We start from the raw sequence: 10,424 nt of genomic DNA, 5'->3' as shown, positions 1-10,424 counted from the left end.
AGAGGACAGAGGCCCAACCAAGTCAACACCGATTAAAAGTAGGAGGAAAAGGCCCAGCCATGAACATGCAGGAGCAATAGAGCCCTGACACTTCTCGTCTCTGGGGAAACTAAAGCATCACCACAGACCAGAAGGGGATGGAGATAGTCATTGGTGAAGTAGGCTGGTCTCCACTGTGCAATACTATTCGATTCACCACAAGGACTTAGCCAAAAGAAAGATGTCCAGGATCCTGACATGCTCTGGGAGGACACTGCTAGCAGGACAGAAAAATCCCAGGATCACAAAAGAAGCACAATGAAGAACAACTATAATTTACTGATAAACCTGCAGTGTCTTGGATATTAATTTGAGATCGATCTGTACTGAAAGATGTGACAGATCGGCGGTTGTAGAGCTACTGAGGATGAGTGATCAAAGACCCAGCTCTCAGGTTTAGACAGTAGATGTGGAGGTTGGGCTGGGGGTCAAGGATGGGTTGACGGTCGGTTGGACGCGCCGCTGAGAACAAAGGAAGAGCCGGCGTGGGGAACCACCGAGAGGTCTTCCTGAAGACATCGGTGACCTACTCCGAGATGACTGCCAGCAACGTGCCAGCGACTCAACACTGGCCGAATGAAAGCAAAAGGGGTCTCGGGGAGGAGGAAAAGACCCAGTATGAACATAGAGGAGAGCCAGAGCAGCATAACCCTGACACAGCTTGTTTCTGGGAAACCCAAGGCATCATAACAGACAAGAAACAGAACAGAACAGATGCCTCCCAGGAAGCCACGAGCGGTGGGAGAAGCTGGTTGACGCATCCCTGTGGCTGAACTCTGGGTCGGAGCTACGGAGCCCTCAAGAGTGGACCCGGCGACGATAGAATTTGGCCTGGTGGCTTGCGAGGAGGTCGTGTCAGCAGTTGGCAAGAAGGTTGAGCCGGCGGTCGAAGTGGAGTAGGGTTGGCAGTGGGTGCCGGAGGTTAGATGCTCCGCCGAGAACAAAGGAGAATCCGGCATTGGGGGACCGCCAAGAGGGAAAATCAAAGAAGACGCGCTGCGGAGAACGAAGGAGGACCCTGCGTGGGAGAACTAAGGGGGACTGTCGACATCTGGCATCTCCAGACCTCAGCCAACTGCTGCCTCAACCAAGGGCGGAATGGTGGCGCAGTGTAGAGTTGCTGCCTTACAGCACCAGAGATACCGGGTTCGATCCTGACTACGGGTGCTCTCTATGGAATTTGTTCCTTCTCCCCGTGACCTGTGTCGGTTTTCTCTGAGATCTTTGGTTAACTCCCACACTCAAGGCGTGCAGGTTTGTAGGTTAATTGGGTACGGTAAAAATTATAAATTGCTTCTACTGTGCGTGATAGTGATGGTGTTAATGTGCGGGGATCGCTGTACGGTATAGACTCGGTGAGCCGAAGGGCCTGTTTTTGCACTGTATCTCTAAACTAAACTAATTCACTGATTCTCTTGTGCCCTTGCCTCTGTCTCTATCTCCGATTTCACCAACGGATACGGAGGACATCAACTCCCAGTAACCTTCCTCCTCAACCCTCCTTTGCTGTCTTGGGCAAGCAGAAGTCACCAGTCGTCCATGTAAGTGTTAACATTTACATTCAAAAAGAGATTTTCAATTCAAAAAATGTTTAATTTAGATGCCTTTACTGTTGATTTTTAAAAAAATGTTTTTCTTTATTAAAGATTGCTCTCAGATCTTGGCTATCATGGACCTTCTGTGGACCAATGAGCTTAACCTGGCCAATCTGCACACTGACAGTTGCCGTCTTGCCCGAGGAGATCCAGAGCATCTGCAATGTTCCCTCACTCATTCCAACAAAGCCTCTGGTAAGAACAACCAAAAAGAGTAATTTATTCCTCACTGACCGTCTTTTAAAAATCACCAGAAAAAATGTATTCCCCAAGCCTGCCATTTACATTTATTTTGTCTGGATGTCCTATTTATTTATTTGTAGTGCTTCGTCACAAAAGATGCGAAGTTCGGGCTGGGAGTTCAGATTCAGGCTGGGTAGTAGGTATCACACAACTTAACACAATATGGTTTGTGTGAATCAATTGTACACAAGCTGACATTTTCTTGAAGATCTCAATTACATAAATGCAAGTTGCAAGCATCAAAGGTCTATATTTTTCGCTGGCCCCAATCATTAAATGTCAAGAAACTACACGGTAATTTAGTGCCACGGGAATCTGCAGATGCTGGAATCTTGATCAAAAAACAAAATGTGTTGCTCAATGGGTCATGCAAACCTCAATGATCAGCCAACATTGTGGGTTGTGACCCATCTTCAGTCTGTTAGTCTAGCACTACTAGCAGGGGATATTAGAGGTAAATTTGAACAAAAAATGGCAAATGTTGGAAATAAAAAAACAAAAATGCTGGAAAATTCAGCCCATCAGGAAACATCACTGAAGAGAGAAACATCATAATGAATGTTGATTAAAGAACAATCCGTAATCTTTTGAGATGTCTTTCATGAAATCTGTTGCTTCAGTAGATTTGTGCTTAATGAACGCATGACTTTAGGAACCGAACAGAGTTATTTAACTGGCTGCATCTGATATTTCACTTGAGCAACACCAGACCAGAAACTCCTTGATTTTGTGCATCTTTTGACACTAGATGGTGCCAGTGTCTTTCCATCGCAATAATCTATTACGTTTATAATTGTGCACCAGCTAACAATACTTTCTAAATAGTCATGCAGCACAGAAATAGGCCCTTTGGCCCAACTTTACTCTGTCAACCAAGATGACCCATCTAAACTAGTCTCATTACTTGCGTTTGGTTCATATCCCTCTAAATCTTATCTATCCATGGACAATAGACAATAGGTGCAGGAGTAGGCCATTTGGCCCTTCGAGCCATTCAATGTGATCATGGCTGATCATCCCCAATCAGTACCCCGTTCCTGCCTTCGCCCCATATCCCCTGACTCCGCTATTTTTAAGAGCCCTATCTAGCTCTCTCTTGAAAGCCTGTCCAAGTATCTTTGAAATATTGTTATTGTCCCTCAAATACTTTCCCTGGCAGCTCGTTCTTTATACCATCCACTCTCTAAGTGGAAAAACTTGCCCCTCAGTTCCCTATTAAATTTTCCCCTCTCACCTACCTATAGTTTAAAAGATATGTGGACAGGTACATGCATTGGAAAGGTTTAGAGGGATATGGGCTAAATGCAAGCAAATTGGACTAGTTTAGATGGGGCATCTTGGTCATATTTTATTCGAAGTTATCAAGAGAATTTTTAATGTTATGCTGACAATGTTTGTCCAGGGTCAGAGGTCAAGCATGACTGGTCACGTGTGTGACCTCACACGGAGACATTTTTTTCATAACTCGGTTTTATCTTACAAACCCTGTGAATTTTAAAAAGCTAGAATGTTCATATCTTTAGCAGATGCATTATAGTTCTGTAGGTAGGAAAATAGCAATGAATAAGATTAATCTTACAATAATTTTTTAATGTATTAATTTATGTGATGCCATCTGATCACATGTGTGACATTTTTGGTTCACTTTCCAAACAATGGCCCATAAACTATTCTATCTTTTACAGCTGGGTTCGATCCAGAGTATGAGGCACTGCCCTAACCATTAGAGATGGATGCCATGTTGAAAATAACCTCAAGTTTTCAGAAAGGAATGGATGGATCCTGCTTCTTATTGCTCCCTCCAGCAAGATGGCGGTGGTACGCTTCATCCTCCAGATCACCACAACACCAGTCTGCAGTACCATCGGGCAGCTGATTATGATGATGGTAGCCGGAATCACCAGGACAATGGTCCAGACTTCCAATTTGTACATTGACATAATTGAACCCGCCTTATTGGGTTAAAGCACAGAATGGATTTAGATTAAGGAAATAATATGAGCCACTGAATTCCATCATCACCAAAAAAGCATACTATCGTTTCTAATTCCTCAGAAGACAAGGATATTTGACATTAATTTATAGACTCGTACCAACTTCTACAGTTGAACTGTAGAAAACGTACTGCCGGGTTGTATCACAGCTTGGTTTGGGAACAGCTTTGCCCAAGACCACAAGAAATTGCAGAGTTGTGGATCACTCCAGCACACAGACCAGACTTCCCACCGTTGATTACATCTACACTTCACTCCCTTGGGGAAAACAGCCAACATAATCAAAGACCTTTTCCACCCTTGTCATGACCACTTTTCCTTGTTTCCACCACAAAGAGGATATAAAAGCTTGAAAGCGTGTAGCTTCAGACTCGGGAACAGCTTCTTCCCCTGTTATTTGAAATCTGAACGGTCCTTCCAAAAACTAGGATACATTTCCTAATTTCCAACCAACATCATTGTGAACATTGGACTTTTTCTCATAAATGATTATGCTGCAATGTTGAGAAATTGTATGCTGCACTATGCATGTTTCTCCTCTCTCCACCTATTGTGCTTGTGTATGGCTTAATTGTATTTATGTACAGTATTACCTGATTTAATTGCATAGCATGCAAACAAAAGCTTTTCCATGTATCTCAGTGCACACAACAATAAAGCAATTTAAACTTGTTTTGTGAGCTGCAGTAGATGACTTTACATTGCCATATTATATTCCTTCTGTTATGATCTGGCCCACAGCTTGTTTCTATCCCTTTAAAACCTCTTTACATCCTTCTCACTGCTCAAACATTTCCCAAGTTTTGTATCATCAGTAAAATTGGAAATGTGATATTTGGCTTCCTCATCCAACAAGTTGAAGAAGACTGAATAATCAGGGTTCCTGTGTTACCCACCTAATTATTCCCAATCCTTGGTTTCTGCCGGTCAGCCATTTTTCAATAGCCAGCAGTATACTATACTAATCACATACCTTCTGAAGTTCTAAATGTACCACTGCCATTGTCCATTTAACCAACCATATCCTCAAATATCTTCAAAAAATTTAACACCATGCACTTTTCTAGATTAGAAACCTAGAAAATAGGTGCAGGAGTAGGCCATTCGGCCCTTCGAGCCTGCACCGCCATTCAATATGTTCATGGCTGATCATCCAACTCAGTATCCTGTACCTGTCTTCTCTCCATACCCCCTGATCCCTTTAGCCACAAGGGCCACATCTAACTCCCTCTTAAATATAGCCAATGAACTGGTGTACCATGACACCCAGGTCTCGTTGCATCTCCCCTTTTCCTAATCGGCCACCATTCAGATAACAGTCTACTTTCCTGTTTTTGCCACCAAAGTGGATAACCTCACATTTATCCACATTATACTGCATCTGCCATGCATCTGCCCACTCACCCAGCCTATCCAAGTCACCTTGCAGCCTCCTAGCATCCTCCTCACAGCTAACACTGCCCCCCAGCTTCGTGTCATCCGCAAACTTGGAGATGTTGCATTCAATTCCCTCGTCAAAATCATTAATATATATTGTAAATAGCTGGGGTCCCAGCACTGAGCCTTGCGGTACTCCACTAGTCACTGCCTACCATTGTGAAAAGGACCTGTTTACTCCTACTCTCTGCTTCCTGTCTGCCAGCCAGTTCTCTATCCACATCAATACTGAACCCCCAATACCGTGTGCTTTAAGATTAAACTCCATTAACTATTGCTCAGACCATTTGCCCAACTGATTTAGATCTAGCTGTAATTTTTGATAACAATCGTCACTCTATGATACCACACACATTAGTGTCATCTGCAAACTCTCAGTCCCAAAAGGCCACTCCATTACAACTTGCCTTCATTTATTGCCTGCTTAATTAGTCCAATTTGTTCACTTTAGCAAGTCTACGGCTGCCTTGAAATCCCTTGGGAAAGCAGCCAAGATTTGTACTGTTTCATTCCATAACTTGGAATCCAATTCACTTTGCGATTCACTTTCTAGTTCATCAGGCACCATCTCCACCTCCCAAAATATTTGAGATTGTGCCATTGTTTTGTGATAAATGGGGAATATTTAGAAATGCTATCAATATCTTTGAGGCTGCACATTTTTAGTCTGAGGTTGTGACTGTCAAGGAATAGGAGTAGAATGAGGCTGTTTGGCCCATCAACTCTACTCCGCCATTCAATCATGGCTGATCTATCTCTCCTTCCTAACCCCAAACCCCTGCCTTCTCCCCATAACCTCTGACACCTGTACTAACCAAGAATCTATCTCTGCCTTAAAAATAGACAATAGATGCAGGAGTAGGCCATTCGGCCCTTCGAGCCAGCACCCCCATTCAACGTGATCATGGCTGATCATCCCCAATCAGTACCCCATTCCTGCCTTTTCCCCAAATAGCCACTCACACCCTCCATAGCCTTCTGGGGCAAATAATTCCACAGATTCACCACCCTCTGACTAAAGAAATTTCTCCTCATCTTCCTAAAAAATGTACATTAGTTTTTAGTTTAGTTTAGAGATACAGCGCGGAAACAGGCCTTTCGGCCCACCGGGTCTGCCGACCAGCGATACCCACACATTAACACTAGGGACAATTTACCAAGCCAATTCACTTACAAACCTGTATGTCTTTGGAGCGTGGGAGGAAACTGAAGATCTCAGAGAAAACACAGATGGTAGAATGGTGAATAAAAAAAATCCAGCTGTACCTAATTCAGGGCTGCATTCTATTCTCCAGTGTACACAAAAAATCTGGAGAAACTCAGCGGGTGCAGCAGCATCTATGGAGCGAAGGAAATAAGCAACGTTTGCGGGCCGAAACGTTGCCTATTTCCTTCACTCCATAGATGCTGCTGCACCCGCTGAGTTTCTCCAGCTTTTTTGTGTACCTTCGATTTTCCAGCATCTGCAGTTCCTTCTTGAACACTTCTATTCTCCAGTGTTGGTCCAGCTGTTCTCTTTCTCACTCTGCTCTTCAGAGAGGTGCCCTGCCTAAGAGCAACTTCAGAGCAGAAATGTAAGTGGATGTGGGCTGCCTGGGCATGGTTTTACTGACAGCCTTTCCTCCCACGCATTTTACTTATTTCAGAAGAAATCGTTTGCATCAGACACAACCTTTACAACCATCATGTGTGGAAATAACAGCAAATGCCGGTTTAAACTGAAGATAGACACAAAAAGCTGCTCAGTGGGTCAGACATCTTCACTGGAAAAAAGGAATTACTGACGTTTTTAACGTTTCAGATCGAGACCCTACTTCAGACAGCCATTAGTTAGAGCAATGAGCACAGACATTATTGTGTAGGAAAGATCTGCAGATGTTGGTTTAAATTGAAGGTAGGCACATAATGCTGGAGTAACTCAGCGGAGCAGGCAGCATCTCTAGGGAGATGGGGTGGGGTTTCGGGTCAAGACCCTCAGACTATTTCCTGCTATCAGTTAATCAAAAAATGTATATATGTGCCAGTGTGTTTGTGAAGATTGGGCTTTTTTCTCCTTTTTTGGTTCGGCTTTTTTTCCTTTTTGGCTTTTTTTCCCCTTTGGCTTTATTTTTTTGGCTTTCCCCCCTTTTGGCTTTTTTTTGTGGCTTTTCCCCCCTTTTTTGGGCTTTTTTCTCATTAGGCTTTATTTGGCTTTTTTTCCCTTTTGGCTTTTTCTTGGCAATAATTTACAGTGCTAAGAGGAAATATCTAGGGAAAGGGACTTGGAATTGTTCTGCCAGAGTCAGTACAAACACAATAGGCCGAAAGTGGCAAAAACAGGAAAGTAGACTTATCTGAATGGTGGCAGATTAGGAAAAGGGGAGATGCAGTCATTGAAAGTGGGCATGCAGGTGCAGCAGGCAGTGATGAAAGTGAATGGTATGTTAGCATTCATAACAAAAGGATTTGAGTATAGGAGCAGGGAGGTCCTACTGCAGTTGTACAGGGTCTTGGTGAGACCACACCTGGCGTATTGCGTACAGGTTTGGTCGTCTAATCTGAGGAAAGACATTCTTGCCATAGAGGGAGTGCAGAGAATGTTCACCAGACTGATTCCTGGGATGTCAGGAATTTCATATGAAGAAAAAATATGATGGATAGACTCGGCTTGTACTCGCTAGAATTTGGACGATTGAGGGGATCTTATAGAAACTTACAAAATTCTTAAGGGGTTGGACAGGCTAGATGCAGGAAGATTGTTCCTGATGTTGGGGAAGTCCAGAACAAGGGGTCACAGTTTAAGGATAAGGGGGAAATCTTTTAGGACCGAGATGAGAAAAACATTTTTCACTCCGGGTGTTGTCTGTACGTAGTTTGTGACCGCGTGGGTTTTCTCTGAGATCTTCGTTTTTGGGATGTGGAAGGAAACTGGAGGAGGCCTACACGGTCACAAGGAGAATGTGCAAACTCCACACAGACAGCACACAAGGTCAGGATCGAACCTGGATCTTGTGCGCTCGTGAGATCGCAGCTCTACCAGCTGAGCCACTGTGCCTCCCAATGATCTTAGCAACCCAGTAACCTGACACAACTCTACCCAGCCTCAACTCCACGCAAACCTCCTATCATTTTATTGGATTACTTGAACACACTCTTAATTACCCTCCCATCTGCTACGGTATGGAAGAGCCACATCAATGATCCGTCTTCAATTGCCTTTGAAGTTTCTGCCTTTGTGATAAGCTGCCGATTATGAAAAGTGCCCCCATTGTTCCCGCTGCTTCTATCCTACCCTGTGTATTATGATCAAGGGATTAGTTACTTCTAATGGGAGATGATGTATATGCAATAGTACTATTACCTCTACTTCCATGGCTACTCATAGGTATTTCTGATGTAAACACTTCACCTTGTTCAGTTAGCACAATTATAATCGCATTGATTTTCTTGATTGAGTAAATGGAATGAAAATGGATGTGGGAGGAGAGGTAAGTCTAAATATAAGAATATATACAGAAGTTACATTTAACTTCTCAAACTTTGTGCAAGACCATATCTATGTCTTGGGTTCACCTTTCATCCAACGCCTGCCATTTTTCCCCCAAAAAATAAACTTCTGTGAGGTGATATCCCTGCCCTTGTTTGAGGGGGGTTTCCACTAGACTCTGCCCCTCAATGTTAAGCAGCGGAAGGACCCTAGACTGTGCTTCTGGAGAGTCTACCATCATTCTTTTCCCCAAAATAAGCATTATTTAGAATAATAGAAAATGTACACAAAGCAAGAACAGTGCAAACACTCTTCTGATATTCTCAGTGTTTCTTCATTTATTAGTGTTTTATGGTAGTGTTCACAAATTATCCTTATTCCACACAACCTTGCCACTCATGTGGCTCCCTTCCCTTGTTCGAGGGGTGTCTCCACCAGGTGTTGCCTGTATCTTATTTAAAGAAGATAAACACAAAATGCTGGAGTAACTCAGCGGACAGGCAGCATCTCGAGAGAAGGAATGGGTGACGTTTTGCATCGAGACCCTTCTTCAGAGCTGCCATTTTATTTAACTTGTCCCACTTCTTTCTTAAACTTTGACTGTTGCTGCTGCAGCCCCTTCCCCTGGGTTTGTTCATGTGATAAGAGCAGATTTTGGCCATTCGGCCCATCGTGCCTTGCCGGTCGATGAGAACATGGAGGGCCGTCATGAGGGGAGGGAAGAACAATGGAGGACCCGGCGTGGGGGGACTGCCGTGATGGGGGAGAAGAACTATGGACAGAGGGAGGGAGGGAGAACAAAGAACAATGGGGACCCGGTGTAGGGGAATCGCTGTGGTGGGGAGGAACAAAAGGAGTAGCAGGCGTACTTTGTAACTTTACCAGCGTCATAGTTGGCTGCTATTTGTATAAATTGGGTATTCAAGCAAAGAATTTCACTGCCTTGTCACATGTGACAATAAAGTATTCCATTCCAAGTCCACTCTGCCATTCAATTATGGCTGATCTATTTTCACCCATTTAACACCATTCTCCTGCCTTCTTCTCATAAGCGCTGACACCCTGACTCGAGCACCAGTTATGCCACAGTGGGTGGAAACCAAGACCCCTCGATGACACCTTATGCCCACCGTGGCCTTTTACACTGTTTCCAAATGTTTATGATGAACACAGCCATGAATAAACAGCTGCAAACAAGTCAAAAATAAATGGACGGCACAATGGCCCAATTGGTAGGGTTGCTGCCGGTACCAGGAACTCAGGTTCGATCCAGACTAAGGGTGCTGTCCGTACGGAGTTTGTACGTTCTCACTGTGATCACATGAGTTTTCTCCGGGTGCTCCAGTTTCCTCCCACATCCCAAACACGTGCAGATTTGTAGGTTAATTCGCTTCTGTAAACTTTCCCTAGTGTGTAGGATAGAACTAGTGCACGGGTTGTACGAACTAGTGTGTGGTACACATATTGGGGTAGACATTGCACTTTTATATTATCTGACAAAATGGGTGATCCAATAGGTAAGTTGTCTCGCTCAACGTTCTGAAGCAGGAAGGTTGAGAAAAGGACTAGTGATTTGTTGCTGTGTCTGTCAGGTGTGACTCAGCAGGGAGTGCCCTTGTTTGTGGGTTAAAAGACAACAGGTTTATATCC

The 10,424-nt window shown here is 43.9% G+C and overlaps 1 long non-coding RNA gene across 1 annotated transcript; it reads left to right on the top strand.

Moving 5' to 3' along the window:
* The first annotated feature begins 1,465 nt into the window (after window positions 1-1,465).
* Window positions 1,466-4,129, top strand: LOC116972278. The gene is made up of 3 exons (XR_004411756.1): window positions 1,466-1,571; window positions 1,686-1,829; window positions 3,563-4,129. It is a non-coding gene; the product is annotated as an uncharacterized LOC116972278 (long non-coding RNA).
* Window positions 4,130-10,424: the final 6,295 nt, after the last annotated feature.

Source organism: Amblyraja radiata, chromosome 4, assembly GCF_010909765.2.
Source record: "Amblyraja radiata isolate CabotCenter1 chromosome 4, sAmbRad1.1.pri, whole genome shotgun sequence".
Lineage (NCBI taxonomy): Eukaryota > Metazoa > Chordata > Chondrichthyes > Rajiformes > Rajidae > Amblyraja > Amblyraja radiata.
Note: the sequence above shows the minus strand (reverse complement) of the source record. Positions and strands in the feature narration are given on the sequence as shown.